Source organism: Plecotus auritus (genome assembly GCF_963455305.1).
Source record: "Plecotus auritus genome assembly, chromosome: 3".
Classification (NCBI taxonomy): domain Eukaryota; kingdom Metazoa; phylum Chordata; class Mammalia; order Chiroptera; family Vespertilionidae; genus Plecotus; species Plecotus auritus.
In genome coordinates this window covers 152,771,993-152,798,470 of record NC_137772.1, presented here as the reverse complement: position 1 = coordinate 152,798,470, position 26,478 = coordinate 152,771,993, and the positions used below count along the sequence as shown (strand labels likewise).

The window sequence follows — 26,478 nt, the reverse complement described above, 5'->3', positions numbered from 1 at the left end:
GGCTCTGACACAGGCATTTAGCACTAACAGTCAATTGCTCTTTCCTCAGCCATCTGGCAAAAGAGTTGAAACCAGCAATTTTCTGAGTCAGAATTAGACATCTGAAAAAGAATGTGCACATAGGCAAACCCCTTAGAAGTGCAGAAGGAAAAAAGGGGGCAGGTAACAGGATGATATAAACCCGGGTCCGCAATGATGTGATTTCAAAGAGGGGAACCCAAAATGGCACTTCAGTGTCCTGTCACCAACCCCATGCTTCCCCATGTGCAGCAAGAAGCATTCAGGATTAGGCAGTCTCTCTTTACATTCCTCCTGAATGACAGGAGCTACCCTAGCTTAGGCCCCTCCCTCTGCCTTCTAGATGGGTGCACTCACATAAACTTTCTCATCTTTAGTTCATGAGCAGCCCCTTGCATTTCAGCAGGATGCTTGAAGTACCTGGCTTCTGTGACAGCATCTTCTGATCCTTCGAGCTCTTTGTTCTTGTTCCATCACCTTTGCATGTTCCCCTTGCTCCATCTCCCCTTTAAGTGTTGGTCTTCTCTGGACTTCTGTCCCCCGCTCATCTTACTTCGTACATTTACTCTCCCTTTTGCAGGTTCGAAGTATTCATAGGCCGTGGGACCCCGTGAAAATAGTGCTGTTTAATTCTGAAGGGAGCATGCATATTAGACCCTCTCTGACCTGGTTACTTGTTTATACGGGCCCATTCCAGGTTTCATTGGGAAGCATCACACTCTATTCACACAAATGCAGTGATAAATATATTTCTGTTTGTCATTCCCAGCCTGCCAACTAAAATATTTCCTGGTAAAGGGTTTGAGGTCCCCCTACCACCAATGTCAATAGTTAGAAAGCTACACAAGTGTACTTCAAGTTTTAATAAGGCACAAGTCATGTCACTTCCAGACTGATGGCTATGTTTTCTCTGAAATTGTCCACCCAAATGTGACTCCACTTTGGCCCCACATATCCGCTACCTAGAAAATGCACAGAAAATATGCAGGTGCTCATCAAGTTAATTGGGGAGTGGCAGCTGTGCTTGGTCACCTGTCCTTGCATCTCTCCCAAAGAGGAACCAGGCAGCGGCTCCAAGCATCTTCCATCTGCTCAACCACCTTAATCCCCCTCGACCCTGGTTCTCATCTCCACCTGGAAGGTTAGTGTGGCAGGGAGTCGGGACATAGGAGCACATAGGAACAAGAGTCCATCAGTGTGGTCCTTCTGCCCACATGTGGCCTGCCCTAAGTGTTCCTCTGTCCCTTGTTTTTCGCGTTGTATTTTATTCATTTTTAAGTTATATTATGATAATTTAAAAATGCTGGCCATGGGCTCACCCAGGCCTCTGAAAGAAACTGTTTATTGCAAGCTCTTCTAACATTTTTCAGACTGCTTTGTAGTCTTGGGTCCAGGGATGGAACCAGGATGGGAATCTCTTGTGACTGTGGGGGAAGGGATATGGGTCTCCCCACACCTGGGCTCAGTTGAGGACATTCCTGCCAGCAGCAGATGTGGTCCTCATGGAATAGGCCTTGTGGATTCTGCTCGAGAATCTCAGGGCATTGCTGCCCATGGTTCCCTGGAGGACAAGCCCGCTGCCACCACTAGTTCCCCCATAGGTCTGCCCATTGCCACCACCCGGGTGGATTCACCACAGAGATATTCAGGGCTCCCACTTCATCTCTGCTCAACCGGCACTCCTTGCCTTCCAGGCACTTGCAGTAGGTGGCAATCTCAATGTCCAGGGCCAGCTTGCCATTCATGAGTTCCTAGTACTCCTGGAGCTGCTGGGCCATGTCCTGCCTAGCTTACTGATTGGCGCATGCATCCTTGAGTGCCAGCTCCCCATGGTCCTCAGCCTCAGCGATGGAGACCTCCAACTCGGCACACTGGTTCTTGTTGTTGATCTCGGCCTGCAGCCTCTGGATGGCCCCGCTCATCTCCACAATCCCATTTCGGGTCTTCCAGAGGCCGTTCCCATGCTTCCTTGCCTGGGCCTGGAGGGTCTCAAACTTGGTCTGGTGCCAGATCTCATCATCAGCCATGCTGCTGTTGGCCATCTCCTCGTACTAGGCCTTGACCTCAGCGATGATGCTGTCCAGGTCCAGGGAGCGGTTGTCGTCCATGGACAGCACTATGAAGGTATATGGAGATCTGGGACTGCAGCTCTGCCAGCTCTGTCTCATAGAAGGTCCTGAAGAGGTCGATGTCCTCATTCAGGGCATTCACTTTGGCCTCCAACTCCATCTTGTTCCTGTAGGCAACATCCACATCTTTTCCAGCACCACAACTCATTCTCAGCAGCTGCGCGCCAGTTAGTTTCTTACTTCATAGTTACTCTTGAAGTCTTCCACCACGTCCTGTGTGCTCTGAAGCTCCATCTCCCATGCATCTGCAGGGCCTCAAGCTGCTTCTGCAGGCCAGCACTATGGGCGTCAAAGATGCCGAGGAGTTGGCTGCTCTTGACCGATTTCAGCTCCTGCAGTAGAGCCCACTTGATCTTCAACAGCTTGTCCTGCTGCTCCAGAAAACGCACCTCGTCGATGAAAGAGGCGAACTTGTTGTTGAGGGTCTTGATCTGCTCATGCTACTCCTGGTGCACCTGCTGAATGAAGGGGTCAATGTCCACCTGCCGGGGCCAGCAGGCTCTGATTGATGGTGACCTGGTGGGTGCCAGCGCCCACTGTCCCCTGTAGGCGGAGTGCTTGGTTTAGGCCCAGGCCAAAGAGGCTGCTGCTGTGAAAGCCTCAGGTGTGCACTCTGGGAAGGTGGTGGAGTGGGGTTTAAAGACCTGGGAACTGAAGTGGGTAGACAGGCTGGCTGCACTGAGCTGAACTTAGCACTGGGCGAGAGGGAGCTGAACTCGCTGGCCTTCGGGGAAACCTGGCCGCTTTTTTCATCGCTTTGTATTTTAAATTGATTCAATGAACCACGTGATTCCAGCATTAGTAATTCGATCTGTGAGCCTTTCTGTTCCATGACCTCTGTTATAACTTGTCTGGTATGGCACTTGGGAGCTACCATTGCATCAAAGTAATTTCCCATAAAAGACAACATTTTACTGGCTGGTTTCTCTTTTTTTATGAAATGTCTCTTCATGTCTATTTCTCCTTATGAATACAAGTTATTCTTTTTTCCCCAGTTTTCAGATTTTTCTATAAAAAATTTATAATCTGGAAAGTAATTGAGCTTCTTAAAGGACATAATGATCACTGCTCTCTTTGAAGCCCAGGCACTGAGTTTTATTAGGAAAAACCCAGACTAGTGCCCAGCGAGCTAACATCGTGGGTAGGATAGTGGTCATTTCTGCATGTGTTGGCTCTTTTCCTGCCAGAGACGGCCCACTTGCTCATCCTGTTTTCTCACTCCTGACTCTCGTCAGGTGTTTATGACTTATCTCCAGACCCCAGACTAGTCTAAAACATAGACCCGGCTCAGCGTTGCCTCTTGGTGCTTGTGTCTATTGCAATTCAGGTGGAAATAGCGCGGGGAGGGAGGCTGGGGGAGATGGCTGTAGGAAGACTGAGGAGCCACTTGGGAAGGTGTTCACAGCCTCTGGTGCTGGAGACAGGCTGAAATACGTGTCATTTTGGACCCCTTTTAAACCTGCCATGGAGACCATCTTTCATCCATCAACATATTCTTCCTCTAAACCAGCCTCAAGTAATTACTTAAATGTAAACTATCCCACACAGCTGTGCTTTGCTGACATTTCAGGCCAAGATCAAGTTGATTGAATTTGTTGTGTTCATGGTTTCATGGATATTGTATAGGTCAATATATAGAATTCAATTTCTCTGGCATTGCCTATTTTCATTCTCTAAAGGTAAATATAAGCCCTGGCTGGTTTGGCTCAGTGGATAGAGCGTCGGCCTGCAGACTGAGAGGTTCCAGGTTCAATTCTGGTCAAGGGCACATGTCCAGTTGCGGGCTCGATCCCCAGTGTGGGTCGTGCAAGAGGCAACCAATCAATGATGCTCTCTCATCATTGATGTCCCTATCTCTCGGTCTCCCTCTCCTTTCCTCTCTGAAATTAATAAAGATATTTTTAAAAGGTAAGTATAATATCAAAGCATGCAAAATGGAAGCACACTATGTCAACATTAAATTATTTAAAAATTTTATATTTAAAAAAATCCTGGTGTTTAGCCTCTGTTGGGATCTCCCATGGCAACAACTGGCTGCCCCTCCTCAGATAGGCCACGTGCTCTCTAGTTGCTCACCGACACCACGTAACTCTTGGATAATTCTCTCATTTACATTTCCTGGGTGGCTATCCTGGACTGTATCACCAATTTTAGTTTTCCTGATGATTGGCCCATGTTTTACCCACGGTGCCATCTACCCGTCATCCAGTCTTATACAATTGCTAGGCTTCCTGTGGCCCAGTTCCCTTGCCCATGTTCCTGCTCTCTGAGTGTGATCTGACCTTGGTCCATCTTCTAGTCACTCTGACCTTAAACCAGTAAGACAACCTGACATTAAGAACCAGAACCCTGGGGGATATTCTTTCAGTGTACTAATGTTCACTTTCAACATTGCAACATATGGGTCATCGCACCGACCTAGCAAATATTGTCAGAACCCCAGAAGCTTCTTTAAAAAGTAGCCAAGTACTTCAGAATTCTAATGCTAAATCCCTTAGGCCTGGGACCTATCCATTCAATTGGCACCAAATGCCTCCTGAGGTTAAACAAAGCCTGAAAGATAATGAGATGAAATGGCTCGACCTTCAGATGTGAGATCTTTCCTTCCAAGCCTGTCACTGGTTCAGATTATTTTTATCATTTTTCAAAACAGCAACATTTATTTCCTCTGCTTCAGTGATCTGTGCAGATGCAAGGTCTAGAAGGAATATTTAGTGGTCGCTATGGTTACCATTAGTCATATGAAGTTATAGCTAGTGCTGATTCCTCTCTTCACAGCTGTAAAAAGAAAGAACTCTCCAAAAAGCAGGCTTACTGGGGCTCTGAAGTCTTAAATTCCATAATGCAACCCGTTCCTCTGGTAATTTATCTTGATCTGCAAGTTTAATTCACACTTTACAGATTTTAGGCAGGGAAGGCATCCTAGGACCTGAAAACTAGAGGAACTTAGAGAGAATTTAGCCTCAGCCTCTCATCTTACAAATAAGGAAACTGAAGCGCAGGAAGGAGAAGGAACTTGGGTCTACACAGTGTCAATTATCCATCAAAAGATGTCTTCACTATGTTTCTTGTCTTAAATAATCAAAGAGGCTAAGTAATATAAAGATCCAGGGTGGACAAAGACTGAGTTCCAGGCAAATCTAATCCTACAGAGAGGGGTTGAATCCTTGAAATGGAGCTTGAGCCGAAAATCACAAATAGTCTTAGAGACCGTATTAGCCTCGGAATATCAACCAAGCTTGATGGTTGGTTGAGTGGAGATGGTACAAACAGACACAATGAAGCTGTCCTGACCTCCTACTATTTTGCAATGTTTCCACCCCTCCTGGCTCAGTATTTAATGGATCCTTGCTTTCATTAGGGCCAGGCATATGGCTATTATACTATTGCTTTGCAATTGATTGAATGTAAAAATAATACTGTATACAGAACAGTTTAGGCAAAGTTCAGGAAGTGCCCTAAATATCTTTACACTTCCTAATTCAAGAATTTTAAACTGTTTCACGTATTATTTGTTCAACTAGTTTTTGCTTAAGTAGACTCAACATTGGATGACCTGCACTAACCCTTCCTTGTTGATTTTGTTTCTAAGTACCAAAGCTCACTGAAAGGAGAGAGCTCTTTAGAGGGAGGAAATCTGGGGACAAGAAATACAAGAAGAGCTTGGGCTATCTTGTTATACCAAAACTAAGTGAGTGCTCAAAAATAATGGGAGATGTTATGGACTAAATTGTCTGTGTTCCCTTAAAATTCATATATTGAAGCCCTAAAGCCAATGTGACTATCTCTGGAGACAGGGCCTGTGAGGAGGAGATAACAGTTAAATGAACTCATAAAGATGGGGCCCGCATCCAATAGAGCTGGTGTATGAAGAGGAAGAGACACCAGAGCTCTCTCTGCTTGATGTGAGAATGCTGAGAGAAGGTGGCCATCTGTTAGCCAGGAACCAAATTGGCCCGCACTTTGATCTTGGATTTCTGTTAAGCCACCTTATCTGTGTTATTTTGTTCTGGTAGCCTGCACAGACTAATATAAGATGTGTATCAAAAGAACTCAAGAACCAGCTTTTAGGGCACACATTGGACAAATCTGAGATAATTTGAGTTTCAAAAAAATTAATTAATAGCATTGGATTATAATTCATTTAACAAAAATAAGAACCCATTAATTCAACCCATGGCCAGTGTGGCTGAGTTTGTTGGCCATCCTCCTGTGAAGCCAAAGGTCACAGGTTCGATTTTCAGTCAGGGCACATACCTAGGTTATGAGTTAGATCCCTAGTCTGGGCATGTGTGAGAATCAACCAATCAATATGTCTCTCTCAAATAGCTGTTTCTCTCTCCCCCTTCCTCCCTCTCTAAAATCAATAATCTATCTATATAAAAGTCTAAGTGACCGTCGCAACCAAACGGACAACTGAACAGGCTGCGTGGTGCAACCAGGCCGGCAGGGGGGTTAGTGAGGGACGACCAAATGACTGAGCAGCAGGCTGCATGGGGTGACCAGGCTGTCAGGGTGCCAGTTAGGGCCAACCAGGCTGGTGTGTGTGTGTGGGGGGGGGGTCTGTTGGGGGCAAACAGGCCAGCAAGCAGTGGCAGTTAGGGGTGATCAGGCCAGCAGGCAGGTGAGTGGTTAGGAGCCAGCGGTCCAGGATTGTGAGAGGGATGTCCGACTTCCGGTGTAGGCCCAATCCCCAGGATCAGGCTTATACAGGCAGTCAGACATCCCTTGAGGGGTCCTGGATTAGAGAGGGTGCAGGCTGGGTTGAAGGGAACCTCCCCCCATGCATGAATTTTGTGCACCGGGCCTCTAGTCTATATTTATAAAAGCCTAAGCAACCGTCTGACCATTCGACCGTTTGACCAGTAGCTATGACACACACTCACCACCAGGGGGCAGATGCTCGATGCACAGGCATGGAAACATGGAACAGACTGATGAATCTCAGAGGGAAGGGGAATGAGAGAGGGCGGGAGGAGACTAACCAAAGATTTTATATGCATACTAGAAGTCTGGTGCACGGATTCATGCACCAGTGGGGTCCCTAGGCATGGCCTGTGGGGATCTGGCCGAAACCGGCAGTCCAACATCCCCCGAGGGGTCCCAGATTGCAAGATGGCACAGATCAGGCAAGGGACTGGGCTTCTAGTAATAAAAAAGAATCCATTAATTCAAATCAATAAGGTGAAAAGTTGAACATTTTCTTACAATAAAATGCCAGCTAATAAAAATAGAAGAAAACAATCAACAAAATAAAAAGGCAACCTACAAAATTAGAGAAAATATTTGCACACCATATATTTGATGTTAATATCCAATATATATAAGGAACTCATATATCTTGATAGCAAAAAGCATACAAAACAACTAATCTAATTTTTTAAATAGGGAAAGGAACTGAATAAACATTTTCCCAACACACAAATGGCAAATAAGTACATGAAAATATACTGAGCATCACTTATCATCAGGGAAATGCAAACTAAAACCACAATGAGATATTACCTCACATCTGTTAGATTGGCTATTATAAAAAAGACAAATGATAATAAGTGTTGGTGAAGATGTAGAGAAAAGGGAACCTTTGTGCACTGTTGGTAGAAATGTAAGTTGGTACAGCCACTATGCAAAGCAGTATGGAGGTTTCTCAAAAAAATTAAAAATAGAACCACAAATACAAAAAGGTAACTATGTGAGATGATAAATAGGTTAATTAATCTGATTGTGGGATTCATTTCACAATGCATAAATATATCAAATCAGCATGCTCTTTAAATATATATAATTTTACTTGTCAATTATACCTCAATAAAGCTACAGAAAAAATAAAGGTAGGGGAAATAATAAAAGTTAGAAAAATTACCTTTTTTGAAACCATCATAGTAATAATTGACTCCATTAAGATTAATCTTGCTAAAACTATTAGGTGAAGGTTTGAAGAGAACAGAATATTAAATTGTCTCAAAATATCTCAGTGGATAGAGCGTGGGCCTGCGGACCAAAGGGTCCTGGTCTGAATCCAGTCAAGGGCATGTGCATGGGTTGCAGGATCCTCTCTGGCCTGGGCCCTGGTCAGGGCGTGTGCAGGAGGCAACTAATCAATGTGTTTCTCTCACATCAATGTTTCTCTCTGTCTTTTCCTCTCTCTTCCACTCTCCCTAAAAATCAATGGGAAAATATCCTCAGGTGAGGATTAACAAAAAAAGAAGAAGAAGAAGAAGAAGAAGAAGAAGAAGAAGAAGAAGAAGAAGAAGAAGAAGAAGAAGAAGAAGAAGAAGAAGAAGAAGAAGAAGAAGAAGGAAGTCTTATAGTGGATAAACCCATCAGTCACCACCTTATACACATAATATACACATAATCAAACTTAATGAAATCAACAATGAGATAAACAGATAACATGTGCCTCCTGAGGTGATACACTGGTAAAAACACACACCACTTTTATGATAATGTATGATCTTAATTAATCATTAAAGAGACACAACAACTAAATGCAATTTGTGATCCTGCATTGGATACTGGTCCAAAGAAAATATAAAGTATATAAGAACATTATTAGGACAATTGTTGAAATTTGAATACGGTCTATAAATTAAATAATAGCATGGTATTAATGTTTGATTTCCCAAATTTGATGATGGGGCTATGATTTTATCCTATATAATAAAGCCTAGGTGGCATCGCACAATGCCCTTGCACGAAGTCGTAACAAGATGACCGCCACAAGATGGCCGTCACAAGATGGTCACACATGATGGCCAGCAGGGGAGGGCAGTTGGGGACGAACAGGCCAGCAGGGGAGGGCAGTTGGGGGCAACCAGGCCTGTAGGGGAGGGCAGTTGGGGGTGACCAGGCCAGCAGGGCAGGGCAGTTGGGGGCGAGATCAGGCCTGCAGGGTAAGGCAGTTGGGGGTGAGATCAGGCCAACAGGGGAGGGCAGTTGGGGGCAACCAGGCCTGCAGAGGAGGGCAGTTGGGGGCAACCAGGCCTGCAGGGCAGGGCAGTTGGGGGCGATCATGCTGGCAGGGGAGCAGTTAGGGGGCAATCAAGCTGGCAGGCAGAAGCGGTTAGGGGCAATCAGGCAGGCAGGCAGGCGAGTGGTTAGGAGCCAGCAGTCCCTGAGTGTGAGAGGAATGTCCAACTGCCGGCTTAGGCCCAATCCCTGTGATATCGTGCCTAAACCGGCAGTTGGACATCCACCAAGGGGTCCCAGATTGGAGAGGGTGCAGGCTGGGCTGAGGGACAACCCCCTAACCCCCGTGCATGAATTTCATGCACCGGGCCTCTAGTAAGGGATAAAAGACTAACATGTCTCACTCTAAAATGGAAGAGAAAGAGACAGAGAGAGAGATAGAATCAAAATAAATGAGGCAAAATGTTAAATCAGGTAAATCCAGATGGGTTTAGAGAGTTAGCTCTTTATACTACTGTTTAAACTTCTGCTAAGTTTGAGATGGTTTTTTAAATAAAATGTAAAATTTTAAAACTCTTCCATTTCAGGGATCCCTGTAGGTAGCAGGTAAGGCACAGACAAAACAAGCTCAAACCGCCAATTCACAAGTAAATAATTATTTTACTACAATTTGAAGCTCTAGCCAAAGGAAGATACATTAATTCATTCTTAAATAAAACATTTATTTAGTAATATTAATAGTTAAACTCCGTGAACACTTTAAATGGTTACATGCTTTCCACATTGTGGCAGATAGCATTTTCTAAGTATGGCCACATGAACATGTAGTCTATCTTACATGCTATTCTTAAAATGTGATGCTAACATCCATCAAGAGGTGAGGTGTATTTTCCCTTCTTGTGAACCTGTGCAAAGCCTTGACCAATATAGTACCTACGGTGGAAGAGATCCTTTAAGGGATGATCAGAATAGCTGTGCATAAAATGCCAAAGGAGAACACAGATGAAAAATGAATGAATCTGTTTGAGTTAAGCTTCACAAGAGATTCCCTGGACCCCTTATCTGTCACCTGGACCCCTGGGGGAGCCACCGCATATTTATGTGACCCTGCTGAAAGAGCAGAGATGGCAGTCTGACTTTTCCCCAGGTAGAGCTATAATCTATGATTGTGTTTTGTTCAAGAAAACTTAATTATGTGCCTTGATAATGATGATATTCTAGCTAATAAAAGAGTAATATGCAAATTAACCATCACTCCGATACAACTACAACCCACGCCCACCAGCCATGCCCACCAGCCAATTAGGAGCAAATATGCAAATAAACCCAACCAAGATGGTTACCGCCACAGAGAGCAGGAGGGAGGCTTGGGTTTCCCCGGCAATGCAGGAAGCCAAGCTTTCCGCCTGCCCTTGCCGGCCTAGTCCTCCACTCAAGGCTACAAAGTTTCAATGATAGAAGATACATAAACCCAAACAGAAATGGTGGCAGCCACGGAGCTGGAAAGAGCAGGAGGCTAGGGTTGCCCCTGGTGATGGAGGAAGCCAAGCTTTCTGCACACCCCGGCCGGCCCAGGCCTCCACTTAAGGCTACAAAGTTTCAATTATAGAAGATAAATAAATCCCCAACAGAAATGGCTGCCGCCACAGAGCAAGCAGAAGGCTTGGCTCTGCTCCAGGCTACAAAGTTTCAATTGTAGAAGATAAATAAACCCCAGATACCAGGGCCTCTGCTTGGGTCACCAGGGGGCGTGGCCAGCCTGCAAACCACCACAGGCCCCTTGCCCAGGCCGCCCCACACCCCAAGGGAACCCCCACCCTGATCCGGGACACCCTTCAGGGCAAACCAGCTGGCCCCACCTGTGCACCAGGCCTCTATCCTATCTAATAAAAGAGTAATATGCAGATTGACCATCACTCCAACACACAAGATGGCTTCCTCCATGTGGTCAAAGATGCCTGCCCCCATGTGGACACAAGATGGCCACCACAAGATGGCCAGCAGGGGAGGGCAGTTGGGAGGGTCCAGGCCTGCAAGGGAGGGCAGTTGGGGGTGATCCAGCCTGCAGGGGAGGGCAGTTAGGGGTGACCAGGCCTGCAGTGGAGGGTAGTTAGGGGTGACCAGACCTGCAGAGGAGGGCAGTTAGGGGCAAACAGGCCGGCAGGGGAGCAGTTAGGCATCAATCAGGCTGGCAGGGGATGGCAGTTAGGGGTGACCAGGCCTGCAGGGGAGGGCAGTTAGGGGTGACCAGGCCTGCAGGGGAGGGCAGTTAGGGGCAAACAGGCCGGCAGGGGAGCAGTTAGGCATCAATCAGGCTGGCAGGGGAGTGGTTAAGGGGTGATCAGGCTGGCAGGCAGAAGCGGTTAGGGGCAATCAGGAAGGCAGGCAGGCGAGCAGCTGGGAGCCAGCAGTCCTGGATTGTGAGAGGGATGTCTGACTGCCCACTGGGATCTGTCCTAAATGGGCAGTCGGACATCCCTCGAGGGGTCCCAGATTGGAGAGGGTGCAGGCTGGGCTGAGGGACACACACACCCCCAGTGCACAAATTTCGTGCGCCGGGCCTCTAGTTGTTATATAATAAGAAATAAATACTTGGTCTTTTTCCTAGATCCTTACACAGAGTTCTTAAAACCCTTGGAATTCCCCTAGCGATATGAACAACTTTGCTGTACTAATGAGACAATATCTCCTAGAAAGTTTTGGGGACAGGACTGGCTACCATGAAGACCAAGCTTTGCTTAGAAGCTTGGAACTTTCAGCCCCACCTCCAGACCTCCAAAGGGAGAAGAGGAGTGGAGATTGAGTTAAATCACCAATGGCCAATAACTTAACCACCGTGCTACATAATGGGGCCTCCATTAAAATACCTAAATGACAGAATTTAGGAGCTTCTGGGTTGGTGGACATTTTCATGTGGGTGGTGCACTCCATCTCCACAGGAACAGAATGAAGGATCCTCCTGGCTCACGATCCTTCCATCCCTTGACCTAGGAACCTCTTCATCTGGATCTCCATTTGTCTCCTTTATAATAAACTGGTAATGGTACGTAAAGTGCTCCCCTGAGTTCTGTGAGAGATGATAGCAAGTTATCAACCTGAGGAAGGGGTCATAGGAACCTCCAATGTAGAGACAGTCGGTCACAAGTACAGGAGGTCTGGGACTTTCACTGAGCATCTGAAATGGGAGCAATCTTGTGGGACTCGGCCCTTCACCTCTGGGGTCTGTGTTAAGCCTTGGTAGCTAGTATCAGAATTGAATTGATACTGACACATTTTGTATCAGAAGTGTCAGATAGCAAAGTCAGCTGGGAATAATGCAATGGGCTAATACACTAGACATTACTATCTAAGAATCTAAACTCCTAATAATATTTAGCAAACAATACATAGAACTGATGCACTGCATCCATCATCCTGATATTGACACAGAAGATGATGAGCTGACTCAGCCCACGTTTTTATAGGTGTAAAAGCCATTCCACTGTTTCCAGCAGTCCCCTCCTTTTCTAGCTTGTTCACCAATGGAGACGTAATTGGCACATAATAAATAACAATGGTTTTTCTCATCATTGCCTCGTTTACTTCTGGTTTCTAAATTCTTTCTGTTGTCTAGGTCATGGTAGTACTGCACTCTTCAAATCCTATATAATAAAAGCCTAATATGCAAATTGACCGAACAATAGAACAACTGGTCTCTATGAGGCACACTGACCACCAGGGCGCAGACACTCAACTCAGGAGCTGCCCCCAGCCCAAAGGTCCCAGCCATCCAAGGCGGGGCCCCCCCACAGTTGCCCCGCCTATTGCCCTGCAGAGGGAGGCAACTGGCAATGGTGGCAGGGCCAGCAATGGCAGCAGGGCAGGCCAGTCAAGGCAGGTACCAGCAGGTGCCACCCAATTGCCCCGCTGGTCACCACTGAAGAGCAGCCCTGATCACTGGCCAGGCCTAGGGACCCTACCCATGCATGAATTTCATGCACCAGGCCTCTAGTAGCACAATAAAGAGCCACACAAACTCTTCCCTTCCATGAGTCCTTAACACTCACAATCATGGCACTTAGCACTTAAATATCTGCCTCATGGTCCTATTAGTTTTGTGTCACATTGTGGAGATTAAAAGTTCTTTATCAAGGGCCACATGTGCCATTGAAACACCATCCCAAGCCCATGCACCTGTACTACTTTAAGGACATAGTGTGATATTAATAGATACTTGCTGATTAACAGACTGATACTAAAATGCTCTCTTGCATAATCTTATTTATGTTGATAACTTTATTCTTTAATACTGTACAAATAACATTTGAAGAAAAATGTAAGTTTCCTATGCTCTAGGAAAAGGGGCCTGGCCTGGTAAGTGGGAATGCAGACTGGTGCAGCCACTATATGGCGTTTCCTCAAAAAATTAAAAATGGAACTGCCATTTGACCCAGGAATACCACTTTTAGGAATGTATCCCAAGAAAACAGAAACACCAATCAGAAAGGATATATGCACCCCCATGTTCATAGCAGCACAATTTACAATAGCTAAGATTTGGAAACAGCCTAGGTGCCCGTCAGCAAATAAGTGGATTAGAAAACTGTGGTACATCTACACAATGGAATACTACGCTGCTGTAAAAAAGAAGGAGTTCTTACCATTTGCAACAGCATGGATGGAACTGGAGAGCATTATGCTAAGTGAAATAAGCCAGTCAGAGAAAGATAAATACCACATGATCTCACTCATTTATGGACTATAAAGAACATTATAAACTGTTGAACAAAAATAGATAGAGGCAAAGAAGCATGGAACAGACTGTCAAATTACAGCGGGAAGGTAGGGGAGGGTTGGGGGGTAAGAGATCAACAGAAGGACTTGTATGCATGCGTATAAGCACAACCAACAGACACAAGACACTGTGGGGGGCGGGAAGGGGGAGGTTGTGGACAAGTGCGGGAGGGAGGGGGCAGTAGTGGAGTAGTGGAGGCCAGGGGGAGGTCAATGGGGGAAAAAAAAAGGAGACATATGTACTACTATTTGTAATACCTTAAACAATAAAATTAAATTTAAAAAAAGAGAGAGAGAGACATCATAAAACTGAAAGTAACATGCCTATCTTGTAGGAAAAAAAATAGATGCTCGATCTTTAATGGCTTGTGTTGGGATACAACTTAGAGTTCATGGTCTGAGAATGACTCATGTATCCACTTGCACAAGTCACTCAACTTCTGGACTAATCAGCTCAATTTCCTTGTTGAGAGGAGAGAAGCAGAAAAGCCAAGCAGACCTTTGGAGAGTAAAGATGGCAGTTTAAACCCTGAGTAAAAATGTGGCCCTGTGTTCAGTGCTCAGCTAATGGCTTTGAATCTTACCCCCAACTCATCTTTGGAATAACAAGGAAGGGTACCTAGCGGAAGAGACTTTACAAAAGAACTGAGAAGAGAGAACGAGGCTACCTAATTTTGCTCACTTTCAAATGACAAGCTCATGTGTCAGTCAGGTCATGGGCTTTAATTCTATGCAAAATCCAAAGTTCTGACACTGGATATCTTCAGATAATTAGTTGGCCAGTCATCCACACCAAATCCCCACACTCTAATGAGTCATTTGAAAAGCTCCTAAACAAGCACCAACTCGGGGATCTTCCATCCTGCTTCTCTTGGACTGAGAAGAGATGATGCTTTAGAGTTGCTGGGCAGAACTTGAGGTGAGATCATGCTTGGAAACAGGAGATGAACCAATAGCAAAGATTAATAGGGCTTTGAAAAGCTAGTTTCAACAATGTGCTCATGAATCTGGAGTAATTGTAAAACAATCAAAAAGAGGAAAAGATGTGGCTATCTTTCACCCTTGTTTTTGGCCACCCTGTCGTGCAGCTGCACTCTACTGCCTTACTGGCTACCCCAGGGCAATGATAGTTTACAAGCTGGAGTCCCAGTCTCGTACTTCCTGTAACTGGAGAAGTAGGAGGAGAAGGAGAAGGAGGGGGAGGGGGAGAGAGGAAGGAAGGCACTAAGGGAGGACTGAATTGCAGTGTTTTTCTTAAAATCCTATAACTCTGCCCTCTTAATAATCAGCATTTTAATAGTGTCTTATATATATCTGGCATGATCATGTCTATAAGATATTGCCTCATTGGAATTTCAGTAAAGCAGTGCCAGTCTTCTCCACAATCCTGGCAAAAGAGAGTAAGGTGAGGAAAGACAAGAGTCTCCAGCAGGGATAAGCAACCTAACCTTTGTGATCCAAGTGATTCAGCCTGAGACCTAGAGGCGAGATGAAATAAGAAAGCTGTTCCATGTTGCTACTTTTCATATATGCTTGGAGATTAACATTAGTAGTTGAAAAGCAACATAAGTTTTCTTAATTGACTTTCTTCTGTTCAACAAAATAGGTATTGTCAGCTGCCAATAACCTCCCACTATGGGACTCATTAAAACTATTGCCATTGAATAAAGGAAAAATGTTAATCTATAAAAAATGTGTGTTGCTGCCCTAACCAGTTTGTCTCAGTGGATAGAGCATTGGCCTGCGGACTCAAGGGTCCCAGGTTCGATTCTGGTCAAGGGCACGTACCTTGGTTGCTGGCACACCCCCAGTAGGGAGTGTGCAGGAGGCAGCTGATCAATGTTTCTCTCTCATTGATGTTTCTAATTCTCTATCCCTCTCCCTTCCTCTCTGTAAAAAAATCAATAAAATATATTTTTTAAAATGCGCATTGTTGGTTTTTTGACACAAGCAAAGTAAGGTAGTTTTGTAATGGTTTATAGAGTTTACTGTCTTATAAAAATATTGAGCAAAAATCATGCAAGTTCTATGTATTTGAATGTTTGGTGTTCTGTAGAACTTTTGTCAAATCTTGAGGGCCAGCTATATGAAAATAATATTTTTACCTCATCAGCTGACTGTCTAGAACCAAATTCAAAGGAGTGAAAAGGCACAGAAGCAGTTTATTCCTCTAAGTTCAAGGCACATGTGGGATTAAGAGGTGACCTCATTTGGGGAATCAAGCAAGTTGCAGCCCCATAAACACCCCATAAGACTCCAGTGGGTACCAAAGACCAAATAGGTGAGGTCTGGATTCTGTTAAAGCCAGCTACTAGAAACGAGGCAAAATTCTACGCTAATCCTCACTCCATGTCTAGAACTTGGGAAAGCCCGGCTGGTGTGGCTCAGGAGATGAGTGTCGACCCATGAACCAAGAGATCACCAGTTAGATTCCGGGTCAGGGTACATGCCTGGATTGTGGGCTCAATCCCAGTATGGGGCACATAGGAGGCAGCCAATTGATGTTTCTATCTCTCTATCGCTCTCCCTACCTCTCTCTCTCTAAAAATCAATAAAACCATATTTAAAAATGAACTGGGAAAGACAGGAATGGCAGCAGACCCCACCTAGATTGTATGAAATTATTTAAAGAGATTCCCACTGGACATCAACCCCTGCATTATAAGAGAGAAATGTCAGGTACTCAGATGATTCTGGTAGAAAAGAACTGAAACCCTTCACATTCTTACATGGAACAGAGCAACTTATTGTGGCAGGCCATGGGGCAAATATGATCACGAAATTCCATATCACTCTAGCAATCAATATTTCCAGGTACCTACTTCTACCTGGGCCTGGGAGAAATGCAGAGAAACTTATGGGCACCTGAGGGTACATTTGGGACTACTAAGTAAGCATCCATTCCAGCTACACTCCACTGGGACTGAGATAAAGACTAACTTCAACTTGGTCAAGGTTACGGCTCCAGCCAAAGATGCTGAGGTAAGAGTTGAACAGGAATAGCAGTAGGATCAGGAATGCTTAGAGGAGAATGAAACAAATAGCTGGATGTATCCATTTCTCAAGCATGACAGCCTGGCATCATGGTATGGAGTATGGCAGGCATAAGTAAGGGGCAGCCTAAAGAACGGAACAAAGGTGAGGCAGATATGAGGATGAGAGCAAGACTTTCTAAATCTATTGCAGTGAGAGCCTGTGAGTGCTAATGGCCATAATCCAGATTGGTTCCAAAACTGGTTTGGGTTGAATTGGTTAGTAAGGGCAATGAGTTCAGTTGAAAGTACAAAGAAAGTGGAGCAAATGTCTCTTTCATTTTAAATGTGATGATATAGAATTCAAAGGCAGATTTGTAAAATCTATCATTCATTTAGCACACCCCACATGCCAGAGATTCTGCGAAGTATATGGCTTTATTCAATTATCCAACCATCCCACAAGGCAGATATTAAGAAACTTTACAAAGAAGGCAGTGAAACTCAAGGTTAAATAATTCCTCCTCCTTCACATGTCCCACCCCCAAAATTTGCCATATCCCTCTCTAAAATTTACCCTATCTCGTGACACTGGTTCACCTCATTAAGACAATCTTTCCAGTTTTATCCTTTCTATTATCTGGCCATGCAATGTCAGAAAAGTCATTAAACCTCCTGAGGCCCTGTTTATTCATCCTATCTAATAAAAGAGTAATATGCAAATTGACCATACCTCTGCTACACCCACAAGCCACGCCCACCAGCCAATTAGGAGCGACTATGCAAATTAACCCAACCAAGATGGCTGCGGCCACAGAGAGAGCAAAAGGCTTGAGTTTCCCTGGCAATGGAGGAAGCCAAGCTTTCCATCTGCCCTGGCCTGCCTTGGCCTCTGCTTAAGGCTACAAAGTTTCAATTATAGAAGATAAATAAATCCCAACAAAAATGGCGGGAGCCACGGAGCTGGAGAGAGCAGGAGGCTTGAGTTGCCTCTGGCAATAGAGGAAGCCAAGCTTCTGCAGCCCCGGCCTGCCTTGGCCTCCGCTTAAGGCTACAAAGTTTCAATTATAGAAGATAAATAAATCCCAACAAAAATGGCTGCGGCCATGCCGAAACCGGTTTGGCTCAGTGGATAGAGCGTCAGCCTGCGGACTGAAGGGTCCCAGGTTCGATTCCGGTCAAGGGCATGTACCTTGGTTGCGGGCACATCCCCAGTGGGAGGTGTGCAGGAGGCAGCTGATCGATGTTTCTCTCTCATCGATGTTTCTAGCTCTCTATCCCTCTCCCTTCCTCTCTGTAAAATATCAATAAAATATATATCTTTAAAAAAAAAAAAAAATGGCTGCGGCCACGCCACGAAGCGAGCAGGAGGCTTGGCTCTGCTCAAGGCTACAAAGTTTCAATTTTTGAAGATAAATAAATTCCAGATACCAGAGCCTCCACTTGGGTTGCCGGGGGGTATGGCCGGCCTGCAAACCACCACAGGCCCCTCACCCAGGCCACCCCATGCCCCAAGGGAACCCCCACCCTGATCTGGGACACCTTTCAGGGCAAACCAGGTGGCTCCCACCCATGCACCAGGTCTCTATCCTATCTAATCCTCCTATCTAATAAAAGAATAATATGCAAATTGACAGTCACACCAACACACAAGATGTCTGCCTCCATGTGGTCAAAGATGCCTGCCCCCATGTGGACACAAGATGGCCACCACAAGATGGCCAGCAGGGGAGGGCAGTTGGGAGGGACCAGGTCTGCAAGGGAGGGAAGTTCTGGGCAATCAGGCCAGCAGGGGAGGGCAGTTGGGAGGGACCAGGCCTGCAAGGGAGGGCAGTTAGGGGTGACCAGGCCAGCAGAGGAGGGAAGTTGGGGGTGACCAGGCTTGCAGGGAAGGGCAGTTGGGGGGGAACCAGGACTGCAGGGGAGGGAAGTTGGGGGGACCAGGCCTGCAGGGGAGGGCAGTTAGGGGTGACGAGGCCTGCAGGGGAGGGTAGTTAGGGGCAAACAGGTTGGCAGGGGAGCAGTTAGGCATTAATCAGGCTGGCACGGGAGTGGATAGGGGGTGATCAGGCTGGCAGGCAGAAGCGGTTAGGGGCAATCAGGAAGGCAGGCAGGCGAGCAGCTGGGAGCCAGCAGTCCTGGATTGTGAGAGGGATGTCCGACTGCCCATTTAGTCGGACATCCCTCGAGGGGTCCCAGATTGGAGAGGGTGCAGGCTGGGCTGAGGGACACCCCACTCTGTGCACGAATTTCATGCACTGGGCCTGTAGTTTATACCATAAAGGAATAGAACTCCATGTCCTCCATGATCCCCTCTGAAGCTTGGGGAGCCAGTTTAAAGCTGTATCTCCACAGGTCATATTAGAAACACAGCAATACTGCAGGGTTGGGATGGGAAAGAGTGTCAACTAATGAAGGTCTGTGGATTATTAAAAATCACCCCTGGGGCATTATGGAGCTTGTCATATTTGATGATTAAATGAATGGAAGGAGTTTGCATGTCCAGCAAAATCCCTACCCTAGTCTGTAATAAATTGTCCACCCAAGAAAGGAAGTGAAATCACATGATTTATGAATTGCCAGAAATGGCATTCCTCTCATGTTTTTTATAGAGTGCCTGAGTGTTATAATTAAGGAGCTCAGTGGGGGAGCCTCTGCTCACTGCTAACTAAGTGAATTCTGATGTGCTTGCATCAGGAAAAGTGTAATTGTATGATATTTCTGATTTTTAGTGTTCCTAGTCTTTGCTCTTGCTATTTCAAATCAGTTATGGCTTCCCTCAGCTTAACTTTAATTATCTATTTTGAGCCTAATTGCTGAGCTCTCTAAGCGTAACCAATCAACTGCTCTGGGTATGATTCTCCTTTGTGCCCCTGAAAATTTAATAAGATGAAAAGGACTTAAGGTTCTGTATAAGGGGCTTTGTGCCCCCTTGAAATAAACCTGATAGTAAGGATTACAATAAGCCGCTGCAACAACAAAATATTTTGAAAGTTTCTTCTTTAAATTCTAAATAATTTTTCTAGGATGATCTAACTGTATTCAGAGGATCATTGGGTGTAAAATCAAACAGACCTGAAGCCAAGTCTGAGATAGGTTCTGACCTTTGACCTTGGGAATCACACTGAACTTCAATTTCCTTATTTATCAAGTGTCATTAATAGCCATTTCACAGAATTATTGTGAAGATGTGGTGAGTTCACTTGTGTTAAACCTCTGCATGGTTTTGGCATGATGCTCTGAATAAAAGTAACTACTATTTATTAAATACCTGTTGTTTGCCAGGGTGTAGACTCAGATCATCACATACAACAACTGTAAAAGTAACATCAACCCTGCAAGGTGAGTCCTATGTTATTAACTGTGTCTCACTGAAGAGGAGACTAAGTATACACAGGCAAAGCAATTGGACCAAGGTGCTGATGTTAGGTAAACAATGCTGGGATGGCTACTATATCCAGTTATTTTCACATGATGAACAATTTTAAAACTTTACTCTTCTGGAAAACAGTGAACCCAATTCAGAGAAAAATATCTTAGTAAAGAAAGAAATATAACATTTCTAATGATGTACCTGAGGGAAGGAAAGTAAACTGCCCCTCATCCACCCAGTATTGTGACCTCCTATTCAAGGGTTACTTTAGCAGAGAGATAGTTAAAGGGATAGAAATATGGACAATCACATGACACAGGAATTCCACAGGGAATTGCCACAGTGATTCACCTTGAGCCCTGTCATTGCCCACATTTCCCTGGATCCATACTCTTTATACAGGCCTTATCATAGGGCCGGTAAACTGCCCTTGCTTTTGTGGGAAGCTTACAAGACAATTTCTGGAGACAACTTAGTCATCAGGAAGAAAAAATACTTTAGTCATTGATATTTGAAATGGAATGTTGCTACACTCCCCTGAGCTGAAAGAGGTCTTAAAGTCGGCAAGTTCACAGACTGCTTCCAGTATCAGTTAGAACATTAGTTTCAACACTAAAGAAAAATCACATCAACATTCCTTTTGGAAACTTGAGGTCTATGAACAATACCACATCTCACATCTCTGACACCTTCAATCTTTGCCCATATCTATGACCTCCAGTCAGAACACCAAATAAATACTTGAATTGGAGGAGAGCAGATGCTTACACCTCATGTTCACTTCTTTCTGCTGTCTCCTCTAGAACCTCATTTCCTGATCACCAAAGTCCAATGCATTTTCATTATTTGAAGGGTGATCTTCCACAATTTCTTTGATGAACTTAATCCTCAACCTCTACTTCTCTTCCAAAGCCCTCACTAGTGGTGACTTTTGGTCTCCCAAACCTGTCTTGACATGAAGCTTGGAGGTGAGCCAGCATTCTCTGCTGGTTTGTGCCTTCTAGGATTGTATAATCTTAAATGCCCTTTTTTTATTGTCATCAACCAACCCCTTGGCATTCATCCCCAAACACTGAATGGCAGTTGACTCACACTCTTCTCTCCATTCCTAGCCTTACCATCATCCTGGCTGGTTTCAGAGTCTAAGTGCATGCCCCATAAAATGCCTTTTCCCACAATTCTTAGGTCTTCTCACTCCAATAACCTTCAGTTCTACTCCAGTTCTGTCACCTGTATACATACCCACACCCTGAAACTAGTTGTCCACAGAATTACTTCACTGATTAAAATTTAATCTCCAATATTCATAGCCTGACCACAGAATGTAAACTTCCTGTTCTCTCTGTCAATTCCTTTAAACTTGTTTTTCAACTTCATAAAAAAAAAAAATGCTAGTCCCTTGACCTACTTTCTCATGCACCCATTTTCCTTCATAAAGCAATTCACTTCCCTTCCCTTTTCAGCTGAAAACAGCTCGTCAATTATGATTTTATCAGTAAGTTTAATTTTCTCACTTCACTCTTTTTCCTCCAAAGGAGTCCATTGAAATCCTAAACTTGAATCCATTTCTACATCTGTCTGCTCCCTCTAAAACTATACTTATGGATCCAAGCAAAGTAGTGGAAAACTGTGCAATATGCTTCTACAAATCCATGATCTTCATCCTTAGTTACTTCTTCAATGATTTTTGTATGTGTTCATAGTTCTCTTTTGCTATCATTCCCCAGAAATATTGCTCAACTCTTTACCACCTTCAAGTTACCTATCCTCTTACTCATGGTAGATGTCCTTGCCTCATTCTCTACAAAGAACACAGAGGGATCAGGTAGAAATTCCCTCAACTTCCAGTTCCTCTCCATCCCAGTTCCTGTCTTCCATCTACTCACACAACCATATCTTCATCAGTATCTTTCCTTATTCCTTCCTACCCATCCCAGAGACTTAAAGTAATCCTCTAGCTCTCATCCTCTTACTCTAGTTCTACTATTTTTATTACAACCCATGGATCAAAGAAAAAACTTAAAAACGTTATGAAGTATTTTGAATGAAGTGAAAACGAAAACACAACATATCAAAATTTGTAAAATTCTACTAAACATTGGTTAGAGGGAAATCTATACCATTAATCTTCTTTATTAGAAAATGAGATCTCAAATTACTCACCTTAATTTCCACCTTGAAAAACTAGATTTCAAAAAGTGCAAATTATATCCAAAGTAAGTAGTAAAAAGGAAATAATAAAGACCAGAGAAGAAATCAATGAAATAGAAAACAAAAAAGAATAGACAAAAATAAGTGTAATAAAAAGTTGGCTCTTGAAAAAAAGTGATGAAACTGATACACGTCTACACTTCTAAGATATAAATTATCAGTCTCAGGAATGACAGGTGACATCATTACAGATTCTACTGATTTGTAAAAAGATCTAAAATAATTTTATCAAGAACTTTATACTAATAATTTTGACAATATAAATGAAATGAAAAAATTTCTTCATGATATAACCTACCAAAGCTCACTTAAAGAAACAGATAAGTTGTATAGCCATATATCTACTAAAGAAATTTAATTTATTTTTTATAATTTATTTATTATATTATTATTTTGTTTGTTTGTTTAAAGTATTACATGTCTCCTTTTTTCTCCAATTAACTCCCACCCCCAAGGGCAAGCTCCCACGGCCCCAGTGTCTGTGTCCATTGATCATGCTAATATGCATGCATACAAGTCCTTTGGTTGATCTCTAACCACCCCCCTCCCCTGCCTTCTCCCCAAAGTTGGATGGTCTGCTCAGTGCCACCTTGTCTCTGGATCCGTTTTTGTTCATCGGATTATGTTGATCATTATATCCCACATATGAGTGAGATCATGTGATATTTATCTTTCTCCAACTGGCTTATTTCACTTAGCATAATGCTCTCCAGTTCCATCTATGCTGTTGCAAATGGTAAAAGTTCCTTCTTTTTATAGCAGCATAGTATTCCATTGTGTAGATGTACCACCATTTTTTAATCCACTCATCTGCTGATGGGCACTTAGCCTGTTTCCAAATCTTAGCTATTGTAAATTGTGTTGTTATGAACATAGGAGTACATATATCCTTTCTGATTGGTGTTTCTGGTTTCTTGAGATATAGTCCTAGAAGTGGGATTACTGGGTCAAATGGGAGTTCCATTTTTAATTTTTTGAGGAAACTCCATACTGTTCTCCACAGTGGCTGCACCAGTCTGCATTCCCACCAGCAGTGCAGGAGGGTTCCTTTTTCTCCACATCCTCACCAGCATTGGTCATTTGTTGATTTGTTGATGATAGCCATTCTGACAGTGTGAGATGGTATCTCATTGTTGTTTTGATTTGCATCTCTCAGATGACTAGTGACTTTGAGCATGTTTTCATATGTCTCTCGGCCTTCTGTATGCCCTCTTTCAAAAATGTCTACTTAGGTTTGCCCATTTTTTGATTGGATCATTTATCTTCCTTTTGTTAAGTTGTATGAGTTCCCTGTAAATTTTAGGTTTAAACCCTTATCTGAAATAGTATTGGCAAAAATGTTCTCCCATGCAGTGGGCTTCCTTGTTGTTTTGTTGATGGTTTCTTTTGCTGTGCAAAAGCTTTTTATTTGATGTAGTTCCATTTGTTTATTTTCTCCTTAGTTTCCATTGCCCTAGGAGCTGTATCAATAAAGATATTGCTATGACATATGTCTGATATTTTGCTGCCTATGGAGTCTTCTAAAATTTTTATGGTTTCCCGTCTTACATTTAAGTCCTTTAACCATTTTGAGTTTGTTTTTGTGTATGGTGTAAGTTGGTGATCTAGTTCCATTTTTTTGCATGTATTTGGCCAAATTTCCCAGCACCATTTATTGAGGACACCATTGTATGCTCTTGCCTCCTTTGTCAAATATTAATTGAGCATAATAACTTGGGTGAACTTATTTTTCATATCTTTCCCACAAAGAAAACTCCAGGCCCAGGTGACTTTACTGCTGAATTCTTTCAAGTATTTATGTAAGAAAGAATACCAATTCTATACAAGCTCTTCCACAAATGAAAAAGAAAGGAATACTTCCCAACTTATTCTATGTGGCCAGCATTATCACAATAACAAAATCAGACAAAGATTTTTAAAAAATGAAAACTATAATGCAATATTTCTCATGGATATAGATACTAATATTCTCAACAAAATTTTATCAAATAAATTTAACAATATATAAAAGAGGTAATGCATCAAAACTAAGTAGGAACGCAACATTGATTTAACATTAAAAAATTATCCATGTAATTTATCTTACTAACAAACTAAAAAACAAAAACAAAAGGCATATGATCATCTCAAAAGATACAGAAAAAGCACTTGACAAAACTCAACATAAATTCCTAATAAAGTTCTCAGCAAACTAAGAATGGAATTAATTTCCTCAACCTGACTAAAGGTATCTTTTAAAAACCTACAGCTATCATACTTAGTGGTGAATGACTGAATGCTCTCTCCCTAAGGTTAGGAACAAGATTAGGATGTCTGCTCTCACCACTATTATTTTATTATGTTGGAGGTTCTAGCCAGGGCAATAAGGCAAAAGAAAGAAATAAGGCATCCAGACTAGAAAAAAGGGAGTAAAACTGTCTTTATTCATAGGCAACATGATTATCTATTCACGAAAATCTGCTGGAACCCCCAAAATATTGGACCAAATAAGTGATTCTTACCAATGATGCAGAGGTCAAGTTCAATACAGAAAAATTAATTGTAGTTCTATATGCTAGCAATGAACAATCAAAAATGAAAGTTAAAAAAATGATAACATTTTCCCAGCCAGTGTGGCTCAGTGGTTGAGTGTTGACCCATGAACCAGGAGGTCAAGATTCAATTCCAGGTCAGTACAGATGCCCAGGTTATGGGCTTGATCCCCAGTCAGGGGCGTGCAGGAGGCAGCCAATCAATGATTCTCTCTCATCATTGATGTTTCTATCTCCTCTCTCTCCTTCTCCTTTCCTCTCTGAAATCAATAAAAATATATATTTAAAAAAATAACATAATAGCATCAAAAAAATAAAAATGTTTAAAGAACAAATATGATAAAAACTGAAAACTACTCAATATACAAAAACTACTGAAGCATTAAAGTAGACCTAAGTAAATGAAGAGACATATCACATTTATGGGTCAAAGGTTGAATATTTTTAAGATGTATCCTATAGACAATGTTTCTATGTCTTCCTCCCCCCACCAAGTCATATGTGATGGTATTTAGAGGTGGGACCTTTGGGAGGTGATTAAGTCATTATGATAAATCCTTCATGAATGGGATTATTGCCTTATAAAGGAGATCAGAGAGAATTCCCCTGTCCCTTCTGCTACATAGAAAATAGTAATCTATGAACCAGAAAACAGGCTCTCACAAAACACCAAACACCAAATCTGCCAATGTCCTGAACTTGGACTCCCTAGCCTCCAGAAACTAATACATTTCTTTGGTGGTTTTTTATAAGCCACCCAGTCTATGGTATACCAGCTTGAACAGATGGCAACAATGCCAATTATCCACCATTTATAAAAATGAACTTTGATCTATACCCTCATATCATATATAAAAACTAATTAAAATAGGATCTTAAACTGAAATATAAAACCTAAAACTATAAAATTATTAGAAGAAAACAGTGGATAAAAACTTCATGAGTTTTGCCCTAACTGGTTTGACTCAGTGGATAGAGCATCAGCCTAGGGACTGAAGGGTCCCAGGGTCGATTCTGGTCAAAGGCACTTACCTTGGTTGCAGGCTCCTCCCTGGCCCTGTTTGGGGTACATGTAGGAGGCAACCAATTGATGTGTTTCTCTCATACCAATGTTTCTCTCTGTCTCTCCCTCTCTCTTCCACTCTCTCTAAAAATCAATGGAAAAATATCCTCTGGTGAGGATTAAAAAAAAACACCATGATTTTCAAATAGGCAAAGATTTTTAGTATAAAAAATACATGATACATTGATAAATTGGACTTCATTAAACTTTAAAATATCTCTCCAGAGGACACTGTTAAGAGAATAAGAAGACAAGCCATAGACTGAGAGAAAATATTTGATAAAGGATGTATATCCAGAATACATAAAAAACTCTCAAAACTCAATAATAATACAACAATCCAATAGAAAGTGGGCAAAAGATCTAAAGAGAAACTTCATCATAAAATATATACAGATGGCAAATGAGCCATGAAAAGATGGTCAACAATATTAGTCATTAAGACAATGCTAATCAAAAATGCAATGTAATACTATTACACACCTACTAAAATGGC

At 43.1% G+C, this 26,478-nt stretch overlaps 1 pseudogene across 1 annotated transcript; it reads right to left on the bottom strand.

Moving 5' to 3' along the window:
- Positions 1–1,480: 1,480 nt before the first annotated feature.
- On the bottom strand, positions 1,481–4,341 carry LOC308244206 (keratin, type II cytoskeletal 7-like; annotated as a pseudogene). Its single transcript has 2 exons — positions 4,330–4,341; positions 1,481–2,690 (listed from the first exon to the last, which is right to left on the bottom strand). The product of its transcript is annotated as a keratin, type II cytoskeletal 7-like (transcript).
- Positions 4,342–26,478: the final 22,137 nt, after the last annotated feature.